This window comes from Tetrao urogallus (genome assembly GCF_951394365.1).
Source record: "Tetrao urogallus genome assembly, chromosome: 4".
In the NCBI taxonomy this organism is placed as follows: Eukaryota; Metazoa; Chordata; class Aves; order Galliformes; family Phasianidae; genus Tetrao; species Tetrao urogallus.
Genome location: NC_136817.1, coordinates 3906285 through 3917288, shown reverse-complemented (window position 1 = coordinate 3917288; position 11004 = coordinate 3906285).

Genomic DNA, 11004 nt, shown 5'->3' with positions numbered 1-11004 from the left:
AAAAAATTATATTAAAAAGTACAGGAAGGAGCTCCCACCTCTGCTGGGGTTTACCTTTCCCTCTCCTAAGCAGGAATGGACACTAATCCTCGTATAGCTTTTATGCACTGCAACTGAATGGTCTCCCAACCAAAACTTAGTTGTTATCAGAGAGTCATCTTCTTCTCAGTAAGCAAAGTTTTTACTGTGTCTATTAAAACAGAGGCAATGAAATTGTCTGCTTGCAACACATTTTCAGTTTGCAGTTAAATACATAACTGAATATCAGTACCAGATTAAAAATTCAATAATGCAGAGGTCCCTTTAAAATTGTTGTGATTAGCTCTTAATTATGCAGGTCTAATTAAGGACATATCTTAGATGGTATCTTTATTTGTTTGGGTAGAACATGCACTCAGAATTAATAAATACAGAAGTCTGTGTCTATAGTTAGCATTAAATGAGACTGAGAGCAATCTGTCAATGACGAATTTATTACAATCACAGCTGTAGTATTTCTACTTTAAAAAAACAACAGCCAACAACACTGAATCTCCAAGTTGTGCCATTGTAGAAGAAAGGTATCTAGTCTTGGCATTTAAAGGAGTTGAATGATTCCTGTGAGGCTGAGTGTAAGTATTATCAATTTTATAGCCGAAACAAAAGCAAAAGTAACATTTTTTTCCTATGTCTTCCCAACTTAAGCAAGTAATTACTAAGGCTTAGACCTGAATTACACTGTAACATAAGAGTTAAATTCAGGTTCGTCGTGATCCTATTGAAGTCATATAAGCTATGGTTTGACTTTACAGGAAGCACTGTAAGTCTTGCCGAGATACCTTGTAAAACTGTGTATAAATCTGACTGCTTGTAGCAATGACCAAAATTATGAGTTTCTGTCTCCTGAGAACGTGATAGTTTTTCATTGTGATGTGAGGAAAGGTTCTATTTTTTTCCTTGATGTTCTGAATAGGATCTGTGTGCTATAAATGTACCAGAGTATGACCCACTTGTGCCCTCGCAAGTGCTTGAGTCTGTACAGTTTTATAGCCTTGGAATATATTTTGTTTTAGGAGAAAATGTTGGCATGGTAAGTAAAATGAGGAAAACTGAAATTTAGTAAGCTTTAATTCAGGTGACCTCTATCTTCTTTTGTTGTTGTTGTTGTTATTATTATTATTATTATTTTTTTTTTTCAGATAGCATTGGTATGAAGAAGCAATGTTGTTAGTCCTAACCCATCACATATGCCTGCCTCCTTTTTACCTTTGTCATAGCAGAGTTTCAGTTTTTTCTTTCTTCCTTCGTATCAGGACATCAACCTCCTGCTTTCACCTCCCTCACTTCCTGGCGTATGTCTTTACAAAGCATGGTAGTCCCACTTCATTCCCCCCTTCTCTCGCTCCACAAGTGGTTGCTCTTTGTCCCTCTGGCTCACAAGCAGTGATGTTTATTTCCTGTCTCACTTCTTTAAGATCCTCACAGTCAGTTACCAATGGCATTTCTGCTGCATGCACCATGGAAGGAATAAGCTGGGGAGAGACTGAAAGAATTTATCTGACTCTTACGAACAGCGGGTTATTGAAAGAAACATCATAGCTTTCAGTAAGTTTGAATATGCTATTGTTTTGTCTTTATGAAAAGGACAAAATCGGGATAAAACAGCTGTATCTACAAAATACCAGCAACCTCTATTAATAACTTGAATGAATTTTTCAACTTGGAGTCTGAGGCACAAATGATTCCAGGAGTTTTTTTGATTACAAAGCATTGGCACTAACTTTTTCAAGCAATAGCTTCTTGTTAATGGGGGGGAAAAAAAAAAAAAGGTATGCAAAAAAGTATGGTATTATATTGTGTTCTTGTACGGTATGTTGATGTTAAAAGCAAAAGTTATCTGACTGAACACTACCAGCAGGTTACTCAAATGTGAACACCACTGGAATAGGACCATAATGGTAACTGGTAGCAAAGTACATCTTGTGAAGGACAAGATTATGGAAATTTTTAGTGAGTTTCTCCACAGAGAAGTTGCAGATTCTGGAAAAAAAGACTACAAAGAAAAAGAAGAACTTGACTGTTAACATTTATATAGCAGCACTACAAAGCAGAGAAGACGGTCAGAAAGGTCAGGTAATGAAACGTATAGGATTTTTATGACCCAGAAGTGCTCTGAGGGATATTAAATTGGTTAAGGCTAATGTTTGACTGCTTAATGAAAAGCAAAATTTCCTATCTGTTCAGCTTTAGGCTTTTCACAAAATGTAAAAATGATAACCTTCCTATTTTTACCTAAAGACGTAGGTACGAAGAATTGTGAAAAACACGAAGTTTGGTGACTGTTTAAAGATCCAATTGTATGTTAGAAGTATGAAAAAATACAAGAGGGAAGAAAATATTATTTGCTGCATCAGAGGTGAATGAAATAAAAAAAGAAGAAAATTTAAAAACCAGATTGATGATAAATAATAGAAATAACAAACCCAGTCAAAGGCGACATTCTTTTTTGGAAACCAATCCAGTTTTCCAGGCGATGGGCTTTGATCAGTGCTTATTTGTTTATTTATTTTCTTCTAATCCATGATCTGATGGCATTCTGTCAGATTTTATTTCTGCATTATTTCTTCTTTTTATTCACTTGCTTTTCTGATTTTCTCTGCACAGTTTCTTTACACAAATATGTATGATTTGTATATACGTAGCAACATACATTTTCCTGTACTTCTATGTGTTAATGTATATACTACATACAGAAATTGTATGTAATATGTACATATATAATTTATACATATATCCATATACATTATATACACGAGCATGTTAGTTGTAACTTATGGCATTTCCCCAGACATCTGATTTACTGCTATCTACATCTCTGGTCCTGATTCTCCAGGCTATTTCTGGGCCACCTTTCCCTACAAGTTATCCCACAAATACCACAATATACTGCAGCTTTTTCTTAACCACTGTGATGTTTTTGCAGATATCAAGTATATCAAGTGGTTGCTGTAGACCGATGAAAATGTTTGAGTGCGATTGCACAATTGTGATTTATCCACTTTGCAGCTCCTTGCTCAAGAGGCAGGCAATTTGTTTGAACCAAAAGCTCCCAAGTAACCGTTTAGTCTAATTCCAGGGAAGCGTGTGCTTAACTGCCAAACTCTCTTTCAAAAAAAATGTCCTTGTGTTTTATATGCTAAGCCGAAACAAAACAAGCTCTTTTTTCTTGTTGCACTACAAATTTAGTAATCCCTAGGAGGTCTTTGAAAACAATGAGGCTTTAAGGAAGGAGTGCGGTGTGAGCTCAGAAGTGACAGGTGAATAATTGATTTATGGGTTAGTCGTAGGCACAAGCCAGTGAACTTGCTGCTGAAGGGCAGCGCTAAGAAAAACAGACTCTAATGAACTTTGCCATCTACTTTGGAGAACGCATGCTGGGGTTAGCAATCAGCTCTCCGCATGGGCTAGTCCAAAAAGACTTATCCTACTAAATTTCACCTGGTGATTTTGGAAGAAGACCTGCTGTGAGGTTCTATTCCTGAGCGACATAAATATAAAAGGACTTAGGACATGAGCAGGAAGCAAACTGTGTCACTTTCTCTTATTTCTCTACATCTGCTTAGGGAAACCTCTGGCTGTTTCATTTTTTTCCCCCAGAAATTGCAGCTTCTACTGGAAGAAGAGGATTACTATTCCCCACTAAAAAATGTAATTTTAAACTCCAATTTGTCACACAATGGCAATATTTCATCTGTTAAAAAGCCTTCAGATGTCACACTCTTGCACTTGATAAATGAACAAAGAATGGAACATTAGTCCTCAGTATATTATCGTTACCTGAATTACGTTAAAATGGTCATATTTCAAATATAACCTTCCTTAAGAGCCTGACATGAAATCAAAAAGATGCTGTTACCTATTTTATGGAGTGTTATTGTCCTTGAGCATGGTTTGTTTTTACACCACTTTTACCCAAATGAGACTCTCTGATCTTTATTTCTTTCATGGCAATCTGCAGATTCAATGTACTGAATTATTTGAAAAATAATGTTATTTGTTTACATTGGATTGTGGGTCAGCTGTTTTAGCCTGCGAAAACAGGAGCCTGTAGTGGAATGCTAAATCATTGCCTGAACCAATGATTGAGCACCTAGCAGGAAGGCAGGGCCAACCCTGGGTGCTTGCAATGCAGCTGAGTGACTGTAAGAGGTGGATCCTGGCTCCATCCAGACCTCATTTAAGAGTTGGTAGTGGAGGTGAGGGGTTTTGCTGGAGGTCTCTGCCTACCTGAGGCCTTCTGAAGTTAAGCAGATTTTCTTTTCTTTCTGTGTTCACAGTTGCTGCATTTGGATTTGTTCTCATTTGTTGCAGCCTGGGATTGTGCCACTCCAATACTACTGCTGTACTTTCCATCACATTACAGTATTACAGACCCCAACATCAATTTTGTAACTCAGATATACCACAACGCAGAGCTGATGAATATATTTTGGGATGCAGTTTTACAGCCCTCAACTACAAGCAGTTAGTAGGGTATTTATTGTGTGCTGTGTGATTTCTCTGACTTGGAGAAGTTGACTAGTAAGAAAGAATTATGTATGAAAAGTTAATTACTTAAAAAGACTTTGCTCTGACTGAATTGTTTTTATTACTCCTAAATGGCTTGAAGACAAAAATAAACAGTGGAAAGAGCAATGGCTTTTAATCATTTCCCTGAGGTTTACATGCAGCATGGGAATTGAGGGAAATCTTTCGTCCATCTTCTGTTTTTATAATTCCTATTCCTATTTTACTCCTTGTTGTATTGTGTAACATTATTGAATATCTTAGTAGTACCTGAAGTAGTAGGGTTTGTATCTGACCGTGCACTTTATTACTTTCTTTTCCTTTGTCACAAATAGGAAGTAGAGTGAAGCGGCCAGTTTTGATAACACTTTTTGGTTTGCTGGTTTCCCTTGGCAGACATTTTGATTTATGGATCTGTGGTTGGCATTTCATAAGAGGTGGCAAATCAAGGGAATGAGTCTGGGACTGGGAATAATGGTTTGTACTCTTTAATCAGCAATAAGGGAATTTGTTCTTTTGCCTTGGTCCTCGCTCAAAGAAACTCTTTTCAGCATGGAAATAATCTTCGCTTTTCTACTTGAAAGATCAGTTGCCTATGAGTGTTGTTAGTTAGTCATAGGCTATTTTTTTTAAGCATATTTATTTTTGATTATTCTGTAAACAGTTATAGCAAAGTGAGCCATAAGTAATGCTTTTTGGTTTATGTGTAGTCTGTGTTGTGAAATGGAGAACAAAAATATAGATTGAACTTTGTTTTTTATTAGAGCATCTTAATGAGAAATAATTATGTTGAACTAACAGTCCTGTGAAATTCTTGGAAGAAATTCTAATCAAGTTGTTGTTTACCTTTGTAGCAATTGGACAGATCAGAACAATGGGAAAGGCATTATACCAGAAGTGGAAGACAGAAGGATCATCACAATAGAAAGGTGCTATAAAGGAAGGGAAGAAGATTGCTCATCCATATCAGAAGATCCCAGGTTTGCAGAGGAAAGTCCGTCAAAGAAGGATCTCCATAAAGAGATCTTTCTCCAGTTGCAGTCAGACTGTAAATGAGGTCTAAGAGAGGTGCAGCCAGGCTCCACCCCTTCTGGTCACACAGCTGAATTGTCTTCACCTGTGCTCCCCGGGATGACTGGGTCCTTTCCCCAGGTGCTCAGTTAGTGGTTCAGGCAGTGATTCAACAGTTCCCGTACAACACTGTAAACTTACTTGGTGTAAATCACATTGCTAAGGTCAAATGGGGCTGTTCCCGTGTAATTCCTAGTTCTCTATTTGTATTTCTGTGTGCATCTACAGTAACTTAAATAGCTGCGAAATTCTACTGCATGTCCTGATATTTTTTCTCTTGTTAAGTTCTTGGATAAAAGAACACTTACACATGTTGTTAACTTGCATTTCAAATAGTAGGAGTTGTATTTGTTTCTCAAATAGGAATTTCAAGGTTTTCTGGTTAAAAAAGCATGCAGAAACATAATTTTCACAACTAATTTATAACTAAACATGTTATAGAAGGCTCTTTCCACCCAACGTATTTCTATTTTGTTAATTCTGAAGAATTTCTTTGACTGGGGATCGTCTTCGTGAGTCCTATCAATAAAAAGCAAGATGCTGTTTAAACGAGTTTAAAGCACTATTTATTGAAATACGGTTTGCATTTAAGCAGGTTTAGGTACGAAGGCTGCTTCTGTCAGATTCACAGATGTCAAAATGTGAATTGAAGTATATTTTCTGCAATTGTGACCTTGAGCAACAGAACATGAAAACAGAAGGTAAGCAGAAATCTTTCTTAGATGCATTATGCAGAAATGTCAAAGGGAGGTGACTGCAAAAAGGAACATTCCTGATGGTAAATTGTTAGGTGTGTATCAGAAATAAAATGTTTGCAGCAGTATTGACTTCTCTGAACAATAGAAACATGGGCTGTCACACTGGAAAGGTCCTTTCAAATCATAGAATCCTGCTTCTTTCTCTGCCGTGCACGATTTTGCTATGGCCTAGTTAGCTGTATTTATGAGACCCCTGATTTTGAGTCATAGCACATATCTATTTCTTTAAAGGTAAGCAGCTTAGTGACATTTCAAAGATGGCATGCTCAAGCAAAAACACCCTGGAAGCAGATGAGTGTACTTGTACAACATTACAACATCTTCTCCTTCCCTGAAGCACATGAGGAATTGCATGCTACTCTGGAGAATTAGGTATGCTTTGATGCCCAGGAAATAGCACGAAGGGGACTGGATGCTGCCAAATGCAAGAAAAGTGTGTGGAACACTTAAACTTGACAAACAAGCTGCGTAAAGGAACCATAGAGAACACACCTCTTGTCTTCTCTCATAACTGAAATGTAATTTTCACAACTTGAAGTTCCTGAACTTTTCTGAGTTATACCAGTGACACAAAAGTGGCTTCTTTTTAAAGACCTTCTGAAGTAAAACACTGCAGATATTGTTATCACAGAAGCATCTTGCTAGCAGAGCTCACAGACGGCACTAAGTGGTGGTTGCATATTTGCCTGCCTTCAACTGTTCCTCTGTCCTTCATCTTCCAGATTTGAGCTTCTTCTAATCTGCTGCATTCTATTTCTAAATTTAAAATGCTTGTTGGTCTTGCAGCCCAAATTCTTGAAATAAAGAGGTTAGCCACCTTGAAGGCAAGAAACCATACTGCTCACCTGACCCCAGTTCAGTGGATTTGCTTTTTTCAGTAATAAAAGAATCTGAGGAGCAAGTGCTACTTGCTAAGTCAAGGAAGTTACGGGTGTGTTTATAGAGGCAAGGGCGAAAACTTGTAAGCAAAATTTATTTCAGGTTGTTGAATAGAAGTCATTCCATTATCACCGTTTTTCACTCAGTGCTGCATTGAAATTCAGAAGGGAATGCCTGTCTGCCCCCTCTTCATTTTCTCCAAGTGCTGATTCCAGTCAGAGCCTCAGGCTACTGGATTAAAGACCTAATTTCCCATACTTTCTGCTGGGTTCTGCTGAGAAAGTGAGTGTATCTGGGTAATTCACATCTTTTCTATCAAATATAGTGGAAAAAAGAGCTTATTGTACCCACAACTAGAGAAGCTGAGTAAACAGTCTGATTTCCCCACCGTTCTGGCACAGTTCATAGAATGGCTTGGTTTGGAGGGAACCTGGAAGAACATTTAGTTCCAGCCCCCCCTGCCATGGAAGGGCTGCCTCCCACCAGGTCAGGCTGCTCAGGGCCTCATTCAACCTGGTTTTGAGCACTTCCAAAGGTGGGACATCCACAGCTTCTCTGGGCATCCAGTTCCTATGCCGCATCGCCTTCTGAGTAACAAGTTTCATCCTACCATCTACCCTAAACCTCCCCTGTTTTAGTTGAAAGCCATTCCTACTTGCCTTATTGCTATCAGACCATCGAAAAGTTCCTTTTACAAGGACCGAGAAGGTCCACTTCCTTCCTGTAAGCTCCCCCAAGGACTTACACACTGTACTGAAGGCCACCGTGAAGTCTCCCTGGAGAGTTCTCTTCTTCAGTTCTTAAAAGCTGCTGTTGGAATATTGCATGTATGCCTGTGCACAGATCCAGAGGCTTATTTCTTGGTAGCATAGTTCTTGAGAATCTGACATTTGCCCAACAGAGCCATAGAAAGCCAGTTTGTCCCTGTTGCTGAATGCTAGCTAGCATGTGCCTGGAATACAAGCAACGTTATTATTGTTATCATCATTATTAAAAATCTCTGCAGCTGCTTTGCACCCTCATTTACAAAGCCTCATTTATAAAGAGAAGTGTTCCAAATATCAAAGTTTTCTGCAGGATGAAGTTTCTTGACAAGCTATGTTTTACAGTCGTTGTTTCACACATCGATAGTTGCTGTCAATAGCTCCTACAATAAGCTGCAAGTAATAATAAGCTAAGGATGCTGCCATAGCAAGGTCTCATTAGAAGAAACAATTGTAGCTTTGCCTTTCCTTTTGAAAAGGATGAATGCATGCTAGGAATAAGTAATGGAAAACTTCAACACTACTATTTTATAAATGAAGAGTGAAAAGAACTGCAACTGTTCAGCTATGAATTATCATGGAACATTATGAATGCTTTTGCATGGATGAAAATCTTGTCAGAAAACTAAGTAGTCAAAGCTTGTTGTCTTGGAAACTTTCTGTGCTTCTAAAAGCAAATAATAATAAAAAGAATTATGAAGAGAAAAATGTTAAGACTGCTGACACATACCTGGTGCTTGCACTGGGATTCAAATGTCACCCAGTGCTTCTAGGGCTATTTCAGCTGGGGGCTATTCTGTTGAGTTTAGCTTTTTTTGGTAGGAAAATTAGATTCTAGACCTGGTGCTTATGCTTGCTTTTAAAGGATTAAATTCACGCTGCAGTTGAAGAGGTGAAAGTTACCTGGCCTTTTTTCACATTTAATTAATTAGAATTGAACTCTGAGGGTAAAATTGTTAATGAAATGTAAATGTAAAATGATGCTACTCTGGAAAAAAAAACAAATGTGCTCTGCCAAGAAATCCATTAGCTGAGTTTCTTATTTTTTCTTAAACCTTTCATACTGAAGGGAAGCTTACCTGGACAGAGGATTCTGTAGGAACTGTAGGTTCCAGCTCTCATTCTGTAGCCTTCATATTTTTTCATGTTTTTATTTTAATTTTTATTTTAAATTATACTTCCTTCAATACTTTAGGGGATATTAAAGATGAAAAGTAAATTAAGATAGAAATCCACAGGGATACACAGGGGATCTTATTCTAATTTATAACATCCTTCTTTTAAGAGAGTCTTCCAAGGTTGAGCAGGTATGTGGCACAGTTAACACAGAATAAATCTAAGCACACTGCCCTAGCAAAAGAAATATAATGCACACAGATTAACAAGGATTTAAAATCTGAAGTCCCAGCTTCGTTAATATGATGTATTTTAAAGACTAATTCTCTTTGCTGCTTCTGAATAATTTTTCTTAACAAACATCATAATGTAAGAAACTGATATTTTCGGTATCTGGTATACTGGAGTTTCAAATATTGCTCTAGATCCAATGTATCTTTGAATCATCTCTTTCACAATCTGTGATGTTTCATTTACCACAACCCCTTGTCTGACATACCATAGGTTTTTCTTTTATAAATCAAATGAGATTGAATTTATTGCTGTGTCACTCAATTTGACGTTGTTAAATCAAGTCTTTTTGGAATATTTGACAATACTGGCTGTTATTTCCCCTAGCTAATCAATTATCAGTGTTCAACTCTAATGTATCTGACTGAAAAAGCTTAAACAATATTACTTCATCCTTCAACTCTGGTATAAAACGCAATTATTTTTTTCTTTTTTGTGCTGCCACTTATCATTCTTTTTTTCTGAGCTAGGGGTCCATCTTAAATCTTTCTTTTTTTTAACGTGGTTATTAATATTTCATTGAAGACCCTTTTTTTTTTTTCTCCAAAGACCCAGTGCAAGTCCCAGTGAATTACATCCTATTTTTTTTTCCTTTTTGCTTTTTTCTGTCTTCTGCAAAAATAATACATGCTGTTATGGAACTCATGCTCAGTTGACTCTTACTGTTTTTACTAAATCACCTGATGCTTTCATGTCTTACTATTTTTATTTAAGTTATCAGTGCAGTAAGCACCTTTTTGATCTTTGGTGCAATTTTAGTATTTTGGAAACACAGAAAATACACTGCCTGTTTATCTGGGATTAGGTTATAGTGATTCTGTTTTCTATAGGTGGGATTTGCTGATATACAGCTCTTAATTTTTCAGTCAAGAAGCTTATATTTCCATAAAAATCTTTGTAACTTACATCCTTTAAAAATTTTTATCATTGTGTTCATGCCTACCAAGTTTTGATTTATTTTGTCTTCATCTTTTACACCTGTTATCTCGAAAGCTAAGTTTGAGATATCTGTTTCTGATTATATGGAAATTAAGAAAATAAGTGGAGATATTGCTGCTGAAAGGTTTGTATTAACTCTGGTAAGGGAAACCTTTGCTTTATATGCAGTGTTATTAGGGGAGGCTTCCTTTATCACCCAGGAACTGTCTTAATTCTGAAGAGGAGATGCTGGCTTTTTTTTTTTTTTTTTAGAGATCAGCATCTTCCTCTTTAGGTCAAGGCTATTTTTACACTGAATTTTATGTTAGAAGAAAAGTGTGTAATAGATTTAAGTGGAAGCTTAAGTATCTTTAGTGATTGCTTGACTCTTGGCACCTTTGAGTGTTTTTCTTGAAAGAGTTTTCTTATTTGGAGTCTGGTTTGATGTTGGTAAGAATCACCAATGAAATGTGAGCTACTTTTGATGATTTCATGCCTCTTACTAACTTGCTTTATGGAAACCCTGTGATTGTTTTGCAGTGTGCTCTCGAGAATACCAACACTGAGATAGCTGATAGGTGGATTTTATTCCAAGTCATGGTAGCTAAGGACTGACAAGAGCTCTCTGTTTACATACAGAGCAGACCGTGTCATTGAAAGGC